Source organism: Castor canadensis, chromosome 9 (assembly GCF_047511655.1).
Source record: "Castor canadensis chromosome 9, mCasCan1.hap1v2, whole genome shotgun sequence".
In the NCBI taxonomy this organism is placed as follows: domain Eukaryota; kingdom Metazoa; phylum Chordata; class Mammalia; order Rodentia; family Castoridae; genus Castor; species Castor canadensis.
This window is the reverse complement of record NC_133394.1, coordinates 100,441,919-100,454,256: the sequence shown is the minus strand read 5'-3', so window position 1 is coordinate 100,454,256 and position 12,338 is coordinate 100,441,919. Positions and strand designations below refer to the sequence as shown.

At 35.3% G+C, this 12,338-nt stretch overlaps 1 protein-coding gene across 1 annotated transcript in view; it reads right to left on the bottom strand.

Annotated features, from left to right (window-relative positions):
- LOC109674930 (transmembrane protease serine 11F) overlaps positions 1 to 12,338 on the bottom strand; it is a 115,760-nt gene that overhangs the window by 98,131 nt on the left and 5,291 nt on the right. The window lies entirely within an intron of this gene.

Here is a 12,338-nt window from a genome sequence, read left to right as displayed (position 1 = left end):
AGTTTAGTCCATTTTAGTGGCATCAACTTCCCAGTATTTATAGTCGCTTTACATATTTGCCAACACCTATAGAGATTTAGTTTGAATACACAAGCTTCTATTAAAGATAGTAAATTTACAGAATAGATACTACAATTTTAAGAGCTACTTTAAAATATCAGGGTCAGTGGATATTAAAGGAAAAACCAGTTGTCAATGTGCTCTTTTGCTGTTCATTCAGAATACCAGTATCTAAAATACTAGAAATACAATGAATCTAATCTTAACATTTTTATCAAAGTCTGCTATGGCATTAATAAGAAATATATTTCCCAAGACATTTGACAAATATAAAAAATGAGGCATATTCTGTATGTATAACCACTGAAAATATGCACAAAGACATATGACAATATAATTTTGGGTAAAATTTCTAAATAAAACTTACAGGCTTTGCACTTGGTAGGCAGGTGCTCTACCACTTGAGCTATACCTCCAACTATTTTTTTCTCTGACTGTTTGTGGGATAGGTTCATGCTTTTTGCTCAGGCTGGCCTGCACTGGAATCCTAATTTATGCTTCCTGTTTCTGGGATGAGTTATGCCCAGCCTTTTTCCTTTGAGAAAGGGTCTCTTGAACTTTTTGCCCAGACTGACCTCAAACGGCGATCCACCCTATCTCGGCCTCCCCACATAGCTAGGATTACAGGTATGAGCCACCAGAATCCAGTTTATTTCATTCTTTTTTTATTTTCATATGTTAATTATATAAAGGGGTTTCATTGTGATATTTCCATACATGAATATAATGTATTTTGTTTAACTTCATCCCCTTTATTATACTTTCTTATTCCCTGTACTCCACTTTTAAGCAATTTTTAGCAATTTTCATTTCATACATATGTGTAAAGAACTTTTATCATATTAACCCCTTTCATCTTCTCCTGATCTAATTTTTAAAAGCTCAAAACAGAAGTTCAACTGTCTCCCTCAGGACCCTTTCCTCTTGGGACTTTGTTTCAAATTAGTTCTTATTTATTTTAAAAATAAAATTATAATTATTGCTTGTTTTTATATTTCCCTGCTCCTTCTGCTTTCAGTTAATATATAAATAATTCATTTTTATTCCTTGAGGTAGTCTTTGGAATAGTACAGCAGTTTCTTGGGTAAGATGCCTGGGTTTAGCTCCTGGCATTGTCATTAATTATTTGCGTGAACTTGGGGATATTTTTAACTACATCTCTTTATCCTTCTGTGAAAAAAGGATTGCACTTTCATCTAGATTGATAATAAATATAAAGGACTTAAAATAGTATTTTGGTCATAATAAAGCAATATAGTGATAATTCTAGACAAAAAATAAGAGTTGAGAGAAAATAAGTGTTTTCATTGAACATCAAAAGTGGTATTTTACATAGTCTTCTGCCACATGGCTTTTTTCAGCAACATGTGGTCTCAAGTTCTTTTATTTAATTGTGATTATGTAATTAAAGATATTGATCTATTTGGTTCTAATTAATGTAGGATATGAAAATTTTTTAAAGAATATTTTTATAAGCCTGGATAACTAATTCTGAGAATTTTGCTAATTTGTGCTATAAAAGCTAAATTACTGCATGTGTGGATTTTATTTCACTGGTTTTCAGCATCCTCAGACACACATTGACATATGTGGACAGGCACTACACTGGTTTCTGTTGCTGCATTGTTGTTTTATTTATTATCAGTCAAAAGACAGTGAGTGCATATGAATAAAAGAAAAAGAAAAAAAGAAGTTAGAGTGAATGGAGAGGACAAAGGAGGGCGAATATGGTTTATGTATCTTATATATCTATTTGAAAATAGAATAGTGAAACCTGTTGAAATTGTTTTGAGAAGGGGAGGAGAGGGATGAGAGAGAATGATGGAGGGGATGAATCAAATCAGGATGCATCATGAGAATATGTGGAAGTGTCACAATGAAACTCCCCCCTATAACTAATTGATGATAATAAAAAATGTTTTTAAAAAGAAATTGTAGTTCAAGAGAGCTGTAAGGAATGTTAGGAATACTTTAAAGGCTATTAACCTACCATGAGAACCTGGAGTTGTGGAGACCTATTGAGAGGCTCTCATGATGGTCCAGGCAAGAGATCATGAGGTCTCAAAATGCTATTTGTGGATTGAGATTATCTATGAGGAATGCCACATCTTTTAAAATCTTTGGAATACATAGAGATTTCTTAAGGCTGGGCTGGTAGAGGAGGCAGAAGAGTAATGAAAAGAGCTCCCAATTTTACGTCAGGAGACTATGGTTTGAATCCTGGATCTACTACAATAAAGCTGTGCGATCCTTAAAAATGTACCCCATAAGTCCTCAACTTTTGTACTCTACAGACATTCTGTGAAGAACAAATGAAATAACAAACATGCAATCATTTAATTATGAATTAATAAAAAAGTCCTATAAAGATGGGATGCTGCAAAAGCAAAAAAAAAAAAAAATGACAGTGAGTGTATGATGTAAAATATCAACAGGGAAAAGTCAACAATAGCTGACATTACACTAGTGAGACAGATTTGAAGGACTCTCCTCTCCCTGGGGCACTGAGGCAGGATTTGTTAAGCATTGTTAGAGTACTGTTAAATACTTTAAAAAATCTTTCTTGTAAGCACTCCTTTTAAGTTTATTTTTCTATAAGCTAAAATGTTGAGGTCAGTACAATTTGACTCCCTAATTACCAGTTGGTAGAGTCTTCTCTGGTGCCCTGGCTACTTTGAGTGAAGGAGTCAGCAGGACTCCTCATGACACCTGCTACTTGAACACTCCCTGGATGTCTTAACGAAGCTACACAGTAACCACAGCTGCTTGCTAGCAAAGTACAACTGTGGCTCCAAAAACACAGTCCTAACCATGACTATTTCAAATAGCTTGCACCAGACTTTTGTCATCACAAGACTCAGTGAACTTAGATGACCCTGTAGCAATTTCTACCCACGCCAGGCAAAACGCACTTCTCCAGTGGCACAGCAGAAGACATGTGACTGGTGCAAATGCAGTAGCTCATTTGCATGAGGGACTGCTGTTATTGGATAAAGCCTAGTCCTTCATTTGCATGAAGAAGTGCTGTGATTGGTGAAGACTCCCTGACTGCACCCCCTTTCTAAGTGTATGAGCAGGCCATTTGGTCACTTTAGGAGCCAGCCAGTAGACAACTTCCTGTGCTGGCTCCTGGTGTTGTAACATTAGACCCAATTAAGGCTTCTTTTGAGTAGTCTTCTTGCCTACTTTTAATCTTTATCATTAGTAGAGTGGGCTGAACTCGTAACTTTTTTTTTCCTTTGTTGTGCTGGGTGGGGTACATTATGGCATTGACATTTACAAAGATTCTTACAATCTATCAAATATATAATATTTGAATGCACCCCCTCCACCGCTCTCCTTTATTACACCTTGCTCAATTCCTGGAAGAGTTTCAACAGGTATCATTTTTGCATTTACGTACAGTACACTGTATTCATACTCCTACCCCCTTTCCATATCACCTTCCCCTCCCACCAGTGCTGAACCCTCCCCACCAGCAGAACCTGTTCTGCCCTCTTGTTCTCAGATTTTGCAGAAGAAAGAAGACAAAAGATAAGAAAAACATGACATTTTTGCTAGTTTGAGATAAAGACAGCTACCCAGGGAGTTTCTTTGTGTTGTTTCCGTTCATATATATATTACAACCTTAACTGGTTCATCTCCTCTAGTCCTCTTCACTCCCCCTAGTTCCCTTCCCATGGTGGCCCCAGACAGTTTTAAGATTTCTATATTCATTCCTGTACAGAGTGCACATGAACCACATTCAAGTTTTTAGTTTCCCCCTCTTGACTTATTGCTCCTGTGTGTGACCTCCCTTAGTGTGACCCACATCCCATAATATTGCTGCATTTGTTTTAGGTCTATAATCTGCAAATGAGGGAGAACATGCCACTTTTAGCCTTCTGGGCCTGACTAAATTCACTTAAGATGATGTTCTCCAGTTCCATCCATTTACCTGCAAATGACAAAATTTCATTCTTCTTTGTGGCTGGGTAAAATTCCATTGTGTACAAATACCACATTTTCTTAATCCATTGGTCAGTAGTGGGGCATCTTGGCTGTTTCCATAGCTTAGCTCTTGTGAATAGTGCTGCAATAAACATGTGGTGTGCAGGTGCCTTTGTTGCAAGCTGACTCACATTCCTTAGGTATATTCCTAGGAGTGGTATTGCTGGATCATATGGCAGATCTATTTTTAGTTTTTTATGGAAACTCCATACTTTTTTCATAATGGTGTACTAGTTTACATTCCCACCAGCAGTGTATGATGGTTTCTTTGCCCCCGCATCCTTGTCAACATTTGTTGGTAGTGGTGTTCTTGGTGGTAGATATTCTAACAGGGATGAGGTAAACTCTTAATGTGGTTTTTACATGCATTTCCTTTATGGCCAGGGATGGTGAGCATTTCCTCATGCGTTTTTTAGCCATTTGGACTTCTTCCTTTGAAAAGGCTCTGTTCAGTTCATTTGTCCATTTCTTCATAGGGTTATTGATTTAGGGGAAAATTTAGCTTTCTGAGCTCCCTGTACATTCTGGTTATTAGTACTATGTCTGATATATAGCTGGCAAAGATTTTCTCCCTTTCTATGGGTGGCCTCTCTAATTTAGAAATCATTTCTTTTGCTGTGCAGAAGCTTTTTATTTCATGTAGTGCCATTTGTCAATCCTTTCTCTTAGTTGCTGAGTCAATTGAGTTCTCCTGAGGAAGTCATTGCTTATGCCTATTTCTTCCAGTGTATTCCCTGGTCTTTCCTGCACTAGCTTCAAGGTTTCAGGTCTAGTATTAAAGTTCTTAATCCTATATTTGTACAGGGTGACAAACATGGGTCTAATTTCAATTTTCTAAGGGCAGATATCAAGTTTCCTGCCTTTTGAAGAGGCTGTTTTTTCCTCCATTATATGTTTTTGGCTCCTTTGTCAAAAATAAGTTGGACTTAGCTGCATGGATTTATATCTGGATCTTCTATTCTGTTCCACTGGTCTTCATATCTGTTTCTGTGCCAGTATCATGCTATTTTTATTACTATGCTGAGCTGGTAACTTGAAAAGAGAACAGCAACAGAAATGGCAGTAGGGTGGTAGCAACAGTAAAGGTGACAGCAGCATCAAAGTTGACAATAGTGAAAAGACTAGTGGTGGCAGTGGTGATAGCAGCAATAGTAGCAAGAGGGTAGCTGAGGAGTCCCATAGAGCAGCCAGGGCAGAAATGATGTGGAGCAGAGGCAATAGAGACAATGAGGTCTGTGAAGAGTAAAGATGAGAAACTGTTGCCCTTGGGCACTGAGAGAGTTCCAGAGAGCTATCAAGCCTTAAAGGCTAAGTTCTTGGGTCAATAGACCCAAGAGCTGTAATACTTGTCATTGTAGAGCTGAGGATCCTTGCATCTAAGGCCTGTACAAGAGCAATATTAGAAAGCACTGCCTGTTACTGCTTGCTGTTCTCTGCTATGCCTTCTACTGTTACTGAAAGTCAAGATATGCAATAGCTGCAACATGTTAGGGCTGGTGGTGGCTAAAGACAGAGCAATGAGTTCTAACCTGAGTGCCTACAGCCATCAGTTTCTGGTTTTTAAGGCTTGGAGCAATGGACCCCTAGCTCTCATGGCTTGGAGCTATAATACTTTGGGTCTTCCAGTACAGCCCATGAGACTTAGGTACACAAGGGCCTGGAAATGCCAAGGATAGAAGGGCTTCTCATCCCCTACCTATCGTTCCTAGCTGGGTAGAGCAAAGGAAGAGCTAGCTAATTGGTAACACAAGGACATCAAGGAGAAATTTAAGATACTTCTAAATTGATAATATTTCATTCTTACAGTGATTTTAACAGAAAATATTTCATGTACAAATTGCTTAATTCTTTGGATAAAATTAGGAGGTTCTATTGTAACAAAGCAATTCATCAATTTCAAGGAAATTCCTAGTAATTCCTTCTTTATACTCTCATCATTTCTATCACTTATTGATTGTCCTCTTTCATAGCAATTTCAATCCTACTTCTCTAAAATGAATACATCTAGTAGATAAAAGGCTTAATAACATTTGTGTTAATTTTCATTTACATGGTTGAAGAAATCTAAGACTATTTCTGCAGTTATAGTCTACTGTTTGATTATTACTTGTCATGTTGAAAAAGAAAAAATATTGAGCCTGGTATTCAAATTGAGCAGCTTGAATACTTGATGGTAGGGGATAATATTAAAGAAAAATTCAAATACACAAACTTTTTAGTGTCAAGGATCCTTCCACCCAAAGAATTTATTCTTAAAAATTCTCCTCAAAATATAGTAATAGCATTAAAATCAAATGGCAAAATCATAATTGGCCAATAATCTTGTGCAAAGATTGATACAGGATTTGAAGTTTGAAGAAGCTTTATTATGAGTCTTGACAAAAGACATTTGCCTAGTTTAATGTTTCTTTCCTGAAGCAAGGTATTTTTAACTTTAACTAGTAGGGAAAATGATGTCTGTGTGGTTACTAAGTATGTACTAAGTGCATGGTGTGATTACTGGGTAGAAATGGAGCAGCTGCTCTCTCTCTTCTACTTGAGTCAGCAAAAGTGTGAGAAGAACCACAGGAAATGACAAGAATCCTTTGGCACTGATCTAACACATCCAAATGTTTCCTCACCACATGTGTGAACTGAAGCAATCCTTTATAGCTACATAGAATAAAGGGAGGTAACTGTTTAAAAAGAAAATCTTGATAATGCTACAGATGTGCAAAAATAAAAAACTAAAAGCTCTCTCTTTTTCTCTAGCCTATTTTTGGGAATAAGGGATGGAAAGAAATATGATCAGGAAACTGGGGTGCCATCTCTGAGTTGTATGTCTAATCTATCAACTCCAGATTTCATTTTGTAGGTAGAGACATAGGTGGATAGATAAATGAATGGAATGGATAGATAAATGATAGATATATATACAGATAGATGGATAGATAAAGATGATAGAAAGATGATCATTTCAGGTCTTAGATGGGGACCAAGTCCTAATGATGTGTTTCATTTGGATTTATTGATGGCATAAAATTTTGCTTGTACATATGCATGTGCATTTTTTTAAGAAAAATTTACTTTCATCAGATTCATCATAGTTTGTATGATATAAAACTAACCCAAGACTATTGAAATAAATGCTTTTTGAGGTCCAGTTGGCCAATTATACTCCACTATCATATGATAGGATGCACTCTATTACTAATCTGATGGTTCTTATTTGCTTGACAGTTTATTCTTTTCTCAAAACCTCATGTGGAAAGTACACAGATAACTTTCTCCATGTGTAGCAGAAGTTATTTCAAAATTTTCAGTATAATCTTTATGATACATAGCCTCATTTACTATTTTATTTCTTTTATCATTCTTTTCTTTTTCATTCTACACATGCAACTACACTACCTTAATGTGGATAAAAATCAATGATCCAGGCATTAGAGTGAAGAGAAGAACCAGAAGAATAGAAGAAGAGAAGAGAAAGAGAATAAGAAGCACAATGTGAAATACAAACAGGAAAATAAAATTAAGAAAGAAAAAAGAAAAGCCAGAGAAGGAGCAGAAGGAAAGTAAAAAGGGAGATAAGAAAGGAAGGGGGAGGGGAAAAGGAGAAAGAATCCAATATAGATTATGACAGAAATAATCTCTTGGCCTTATGGTTAAGTTTTTTCAAGATCCTTAATGAGAAAATAAAAATCTATATTTAGATTTATCAAGTATGCATAATAGCAATCCATATGTATATGACTGCATAGATGTATTGCAAATATATGTTGCGTTTTTTATTTTTAAATTATTGACAATTATATCAATATAGTTCCAAAATATGTGTTCATCCAAAATAATCAAATCAATAGGTCATCTTTAAATATTTCAAATTAAGAATACTTCCAGGTTCTGAAGGCCAATGCTGCATGTTTTTTCTTATATATGAAATATAGACCTAATACAAATGCAGCAATATTATGAAAAACAGGTCATGTTAAAGTGAAACCACCCACAAGAGGGGGAGGGTAAAAGAAGGAAGTTAAGATGAATATGGTTGATGTACTCTCTATTCAAGAATGAATATAGAATTTTTAAACTTGTTGAAACAACCATAAGAAAAGGACTAAAGAAGAGAAATAGAGGAGATGCACCAAATCTGGCTGTAATGCATATAAACATAGAAGTGCCACAAGGAAACTCCCTGTGTAGCTATCTTAAACATGCAAAAATGTCATTTCTTTTCTCTTTCTTTTGCAAAATCAGAGAATAGGAGGGTGGAACAGGTCCTGCCTAGAGGGGTTGAAACCAGTGGGAGGGAGGAGGAGGTGGAGAAATGGTATAGAGGGTGAATATGGTACAAATACTATGTATACATGAATGTAAACAGAAAAAAGATGACTGTTGAAACTATTTCAGGAACAGGGTTAGGGTGGGATAAAGGAAAATGGTGAAGCGGTGAATTAAGGTATGGAAGGAAGTGTAAATGGGACCAGTCGCTCTTCCTCCTGGGATCTACATAGCTTAGGGAAACCACTCTTGGTTAACCAAATTGTCAATCTATTTTTGTGTCATAGATAAAATAAAGCATTGAATTAAAAAATCTCTTATTTCTTTCCCATCTTTCCTTCCTAGGATGGTCTGATGAATTATGAAAATACCTATGTTAGATATGTCTATAATATATTCTATAGAGTCATATTTGCATCTATCTCACAGAGGTTTTAGAGATTTAAGATTTTCCCATTTGGTATACTATGAAATGCAACAGTAGTAATACTTAAACTAATTCAAGTACAGAATGAAATAAAAATATATATGAATATTCACAAATATTGTCTGTTGAGGGTGGCAGAGTGGTTCAAGTGGTATAGTGCTTGCCTGACTAGTGCAAAGCCCTCAGTTCAATCCTCAGTAACAAAATTTAAAAAAGGGAAGGAAGGAAAGCAGGGAGGGAGGGAAGGAGGAAAAGAATAAGGGAGGAAGGAGGGAGGGAGGGAGGGAGGGAAGGGAGGGAAAGAGAAAAAAAGAAAGAAAGAAAGAAAGAAAAAGAAAGCGAGAGAGAGAGAGAGAGAGAGAGAGAGAGAAAGTAAGAAAGAAAGAAAGAAAGAAAGAAAAGAAAGAAAGAGAAAGAAAAGAGAAAGAAAAGTCTGCCAAAGAAGTTTTAGGAGTGGTAAGTAGAGTAGATCAAGTAGTAGATTGCCTTCATAACAAACCTGAGACCCTGAGTTCAACTCGCAGTACAACCAAAGAAAAAGACATTGTGGTCTCCTTCTGATGTCAGGTGAACAAATTTTCATATTATTGCTGACTTGCAATTAGATAATTTACTTAAGATTTCTCCCTTGTGAATGTATCTTTTCCCACTCTGTAATTGATAAATAGTCTGTGAGTTGGTATTCGAGTTGGGAATATCCTGTCCTCTATGGCTTTGCTTCCATTATTAGTGCTCATTGGTGATCCTTTACTAAATGTTTTATTACTAATGTGATTCTAAAAGTGATTTTTATTCTATCATTTCTGCTAACATGTTGACATTTTTCTGTAGAGATGAGCATCTCCCTTTAAAACATTTTGGTGCAATTTCTTCATTCAATAGCTAATAACCATCTTTTTCATTAATCATCATGATGCTCAATTGCAACCCAGATTTGGCTTCCTTGTTCTTTTGACATGCCCCTCTTGGTCCGTGAGCATTTCCTTACTGTTGACATAAACATGGTTTCCATCCTGACCTATTTTCTCCACCTGTTTCCTTTGTTGGTTTTCAGGTATATTCTGTGAATATAAATACTTGAATTTTCCTCATCTGCTTTATTTTTTGCCTAAATGGTGCTTGTACCCTCCAAATTTCACTTGTAGCAAAGAGATTGTACTACATTGCAGTGCATTTTATGAATGCCTCTAGTTTAAGTAAACTAGTTTCCTTTTGAAAAAAAATTCTATTTTGTAAAGGTTTCATAATATATTGGAATACATTACTATAGATGTACATGGATATAATTTATAAATTAATATCCATAAATTGGAGATTTACAACAAAAATTATTTTTACTGATGTGAGATTTCTTAAAGAGGGAATAGTTTGCCCACTTTTAAAATAAAAAATCCTTTCTCCATTTTCTATTCAGGTATTTCTTTATTTTTCAGGTTACAAAGCACTTCAGTATAGTGTAGTAAAAAGTGCTCTTTGGACTAACACATATCCCTTTGAAGTAAGTTCTACATCTTCCCTGCTTTAGAGGGATGCTAACATCTACTTTGTACAGATAGTTAATAGCAAATAAAAGAATGAATACATCAGGTTGCTTCTAGAACATTCTTTCAAGGAGGTCTAGAGTACAAATATCATTCCCACCAAAAGAAAAATAAAGGAGAAAGTTTTCAGAACATTCCTTCAAGTTGTTTCTAGAAAACAATTTGTGAATAGTTCTCTTGCTTCCTTTTTTGTTTAGGAACTATTTACCTGAATGACTAATGCCACCAACCTCTAATTCTTACTATCTCTTCTTTGTAGCTCCTTTCATCTGGATTGCAATTGATGTTGTATATCACTTCGTTTTTAGTTAGTTGTCAGATTACTTTTTTACACAATTTAATAGAATTCTTTCAGCTTCCAAAGACTTGGGAGAGTGTTATATAGAAACTGAGACAGAATGCTCTCCTGGTACTCTTCTCATTCTAATAATCTTTATTCTGTCAATTGTATATCTTCAAGTTCTCAAAGTGGAGAAAGTTCCTATACTGGGTCTTCTGGACTTTTCTTTTCAAAAACAATTTGTCTTTTGTGACTCAGTCCATTTTCATGATTTTATAAAATTCTCTTCTATTCAGCCAACTTCTAAATCGGTACCTCACTTATTTCCTCATGGCAGTTGTAGTCTTTATAGATCCCTACTAAAAATCTTTGTTTCATTACCTTTCCATGACCATGTTTGATTCTATATCTTAAAAATATTTTAACCACCTATTATGTGCCAGGCACTGTGCCTGACATAGTGCTAAGGTTCACATGGTAAATATGACAATACCCTGCTCTCAGAGAATTAAATCAATTATATCAAACTCAAATAATCTTCTTACCTCCAAGCTTTTCGTTCTTAGTCAGCGATACCACTTTATGTCTTAGTCATCCACTTTCAAAATTTCACATGTGTCCTTGACTCAAAATTCAATTTCCTTCTCTATATCCAGCCAATGATTTTGATAATTATTCTTTCAAATTGCTTCTTTAGTCCTTATGTTCCTCTCTCTTCCCAAACTAACTTAGACTGTTGGGACAGTATTCTAACTGAACTCCGTGACTTTTGTTCTTTTCTTTTGTCCAGAGTACTTCATTATATTAAAAACTGATTGCCATAAACATGATTTTGTCATCTGACTAATAAAATGCTTTAATGACTCATTACTTTCTACCTTATCAAGAATTAGCTGAATGAAATTCCTCTAAGCATGAAATTCACTCCAAATTCATTTCCCATGATATATCACATCATGAACTTTCAAATCTTGTTAAGCTTTGTCATCCTTAAAACATGTAATACTTGTTCTATCTTTGTAATTTCTCTTCTGGGAACATAGACTCCTTCCCAGTGGAGTATTTTCCCTATTATTGTCTCTCATTTAAATATGATTGTAAAAACCCAACCTAATGACCACCTTCTGAATGGAATCTCTGACCATTTACATAACCCTTTAAAGTGCTATTTCTGGGTACAGACAGCTTGCACCCAAATCTGTTCTGCCTAGTTTTGTGGCTCTCCTTATGTCATTCAAATTTTTTGGTGCCTTGGATTCTTCATCCATAAAAGAAAGATGAAAATAACATCTTTTAGAATAGTTGTAACAAATGAAATGAATGTACATGACTTGAAATATTATTTAACAAAAGTAATCACTCATTAAATATTATATCATTACTATTAGTTTAGTAGTTGTAGTATATTATTCCAGAACTCTTAGCTTGTCTTCTGGTAGACTTTGTCATTGATGGTCAATCGCCCACAATTTAGACCTTAATGAGATGCAAGTTTGTGTCATTTGCTATTATCCTATGTGTTCTGGTTTGGTTCCTCAACCCAATTTTACAATCCTAAAGATCAACAACTTCATCTTTTGATTCCTGTCATCTAGTATCAGGTATAGGCCCATAGTAGGTAGTCAGTATTAATTAGTTGATTTTTTTTCTCTTCTGTTCTAACCCATAATTTATATTTCCCTATATAGAAGCTCTGGAAGTTGGAGAAGCGATCTGCTCACTCTTTTCACCTTGACCAAGAAAGATAAAAATAATTTTTCCATAAATAAAAATTGCACTG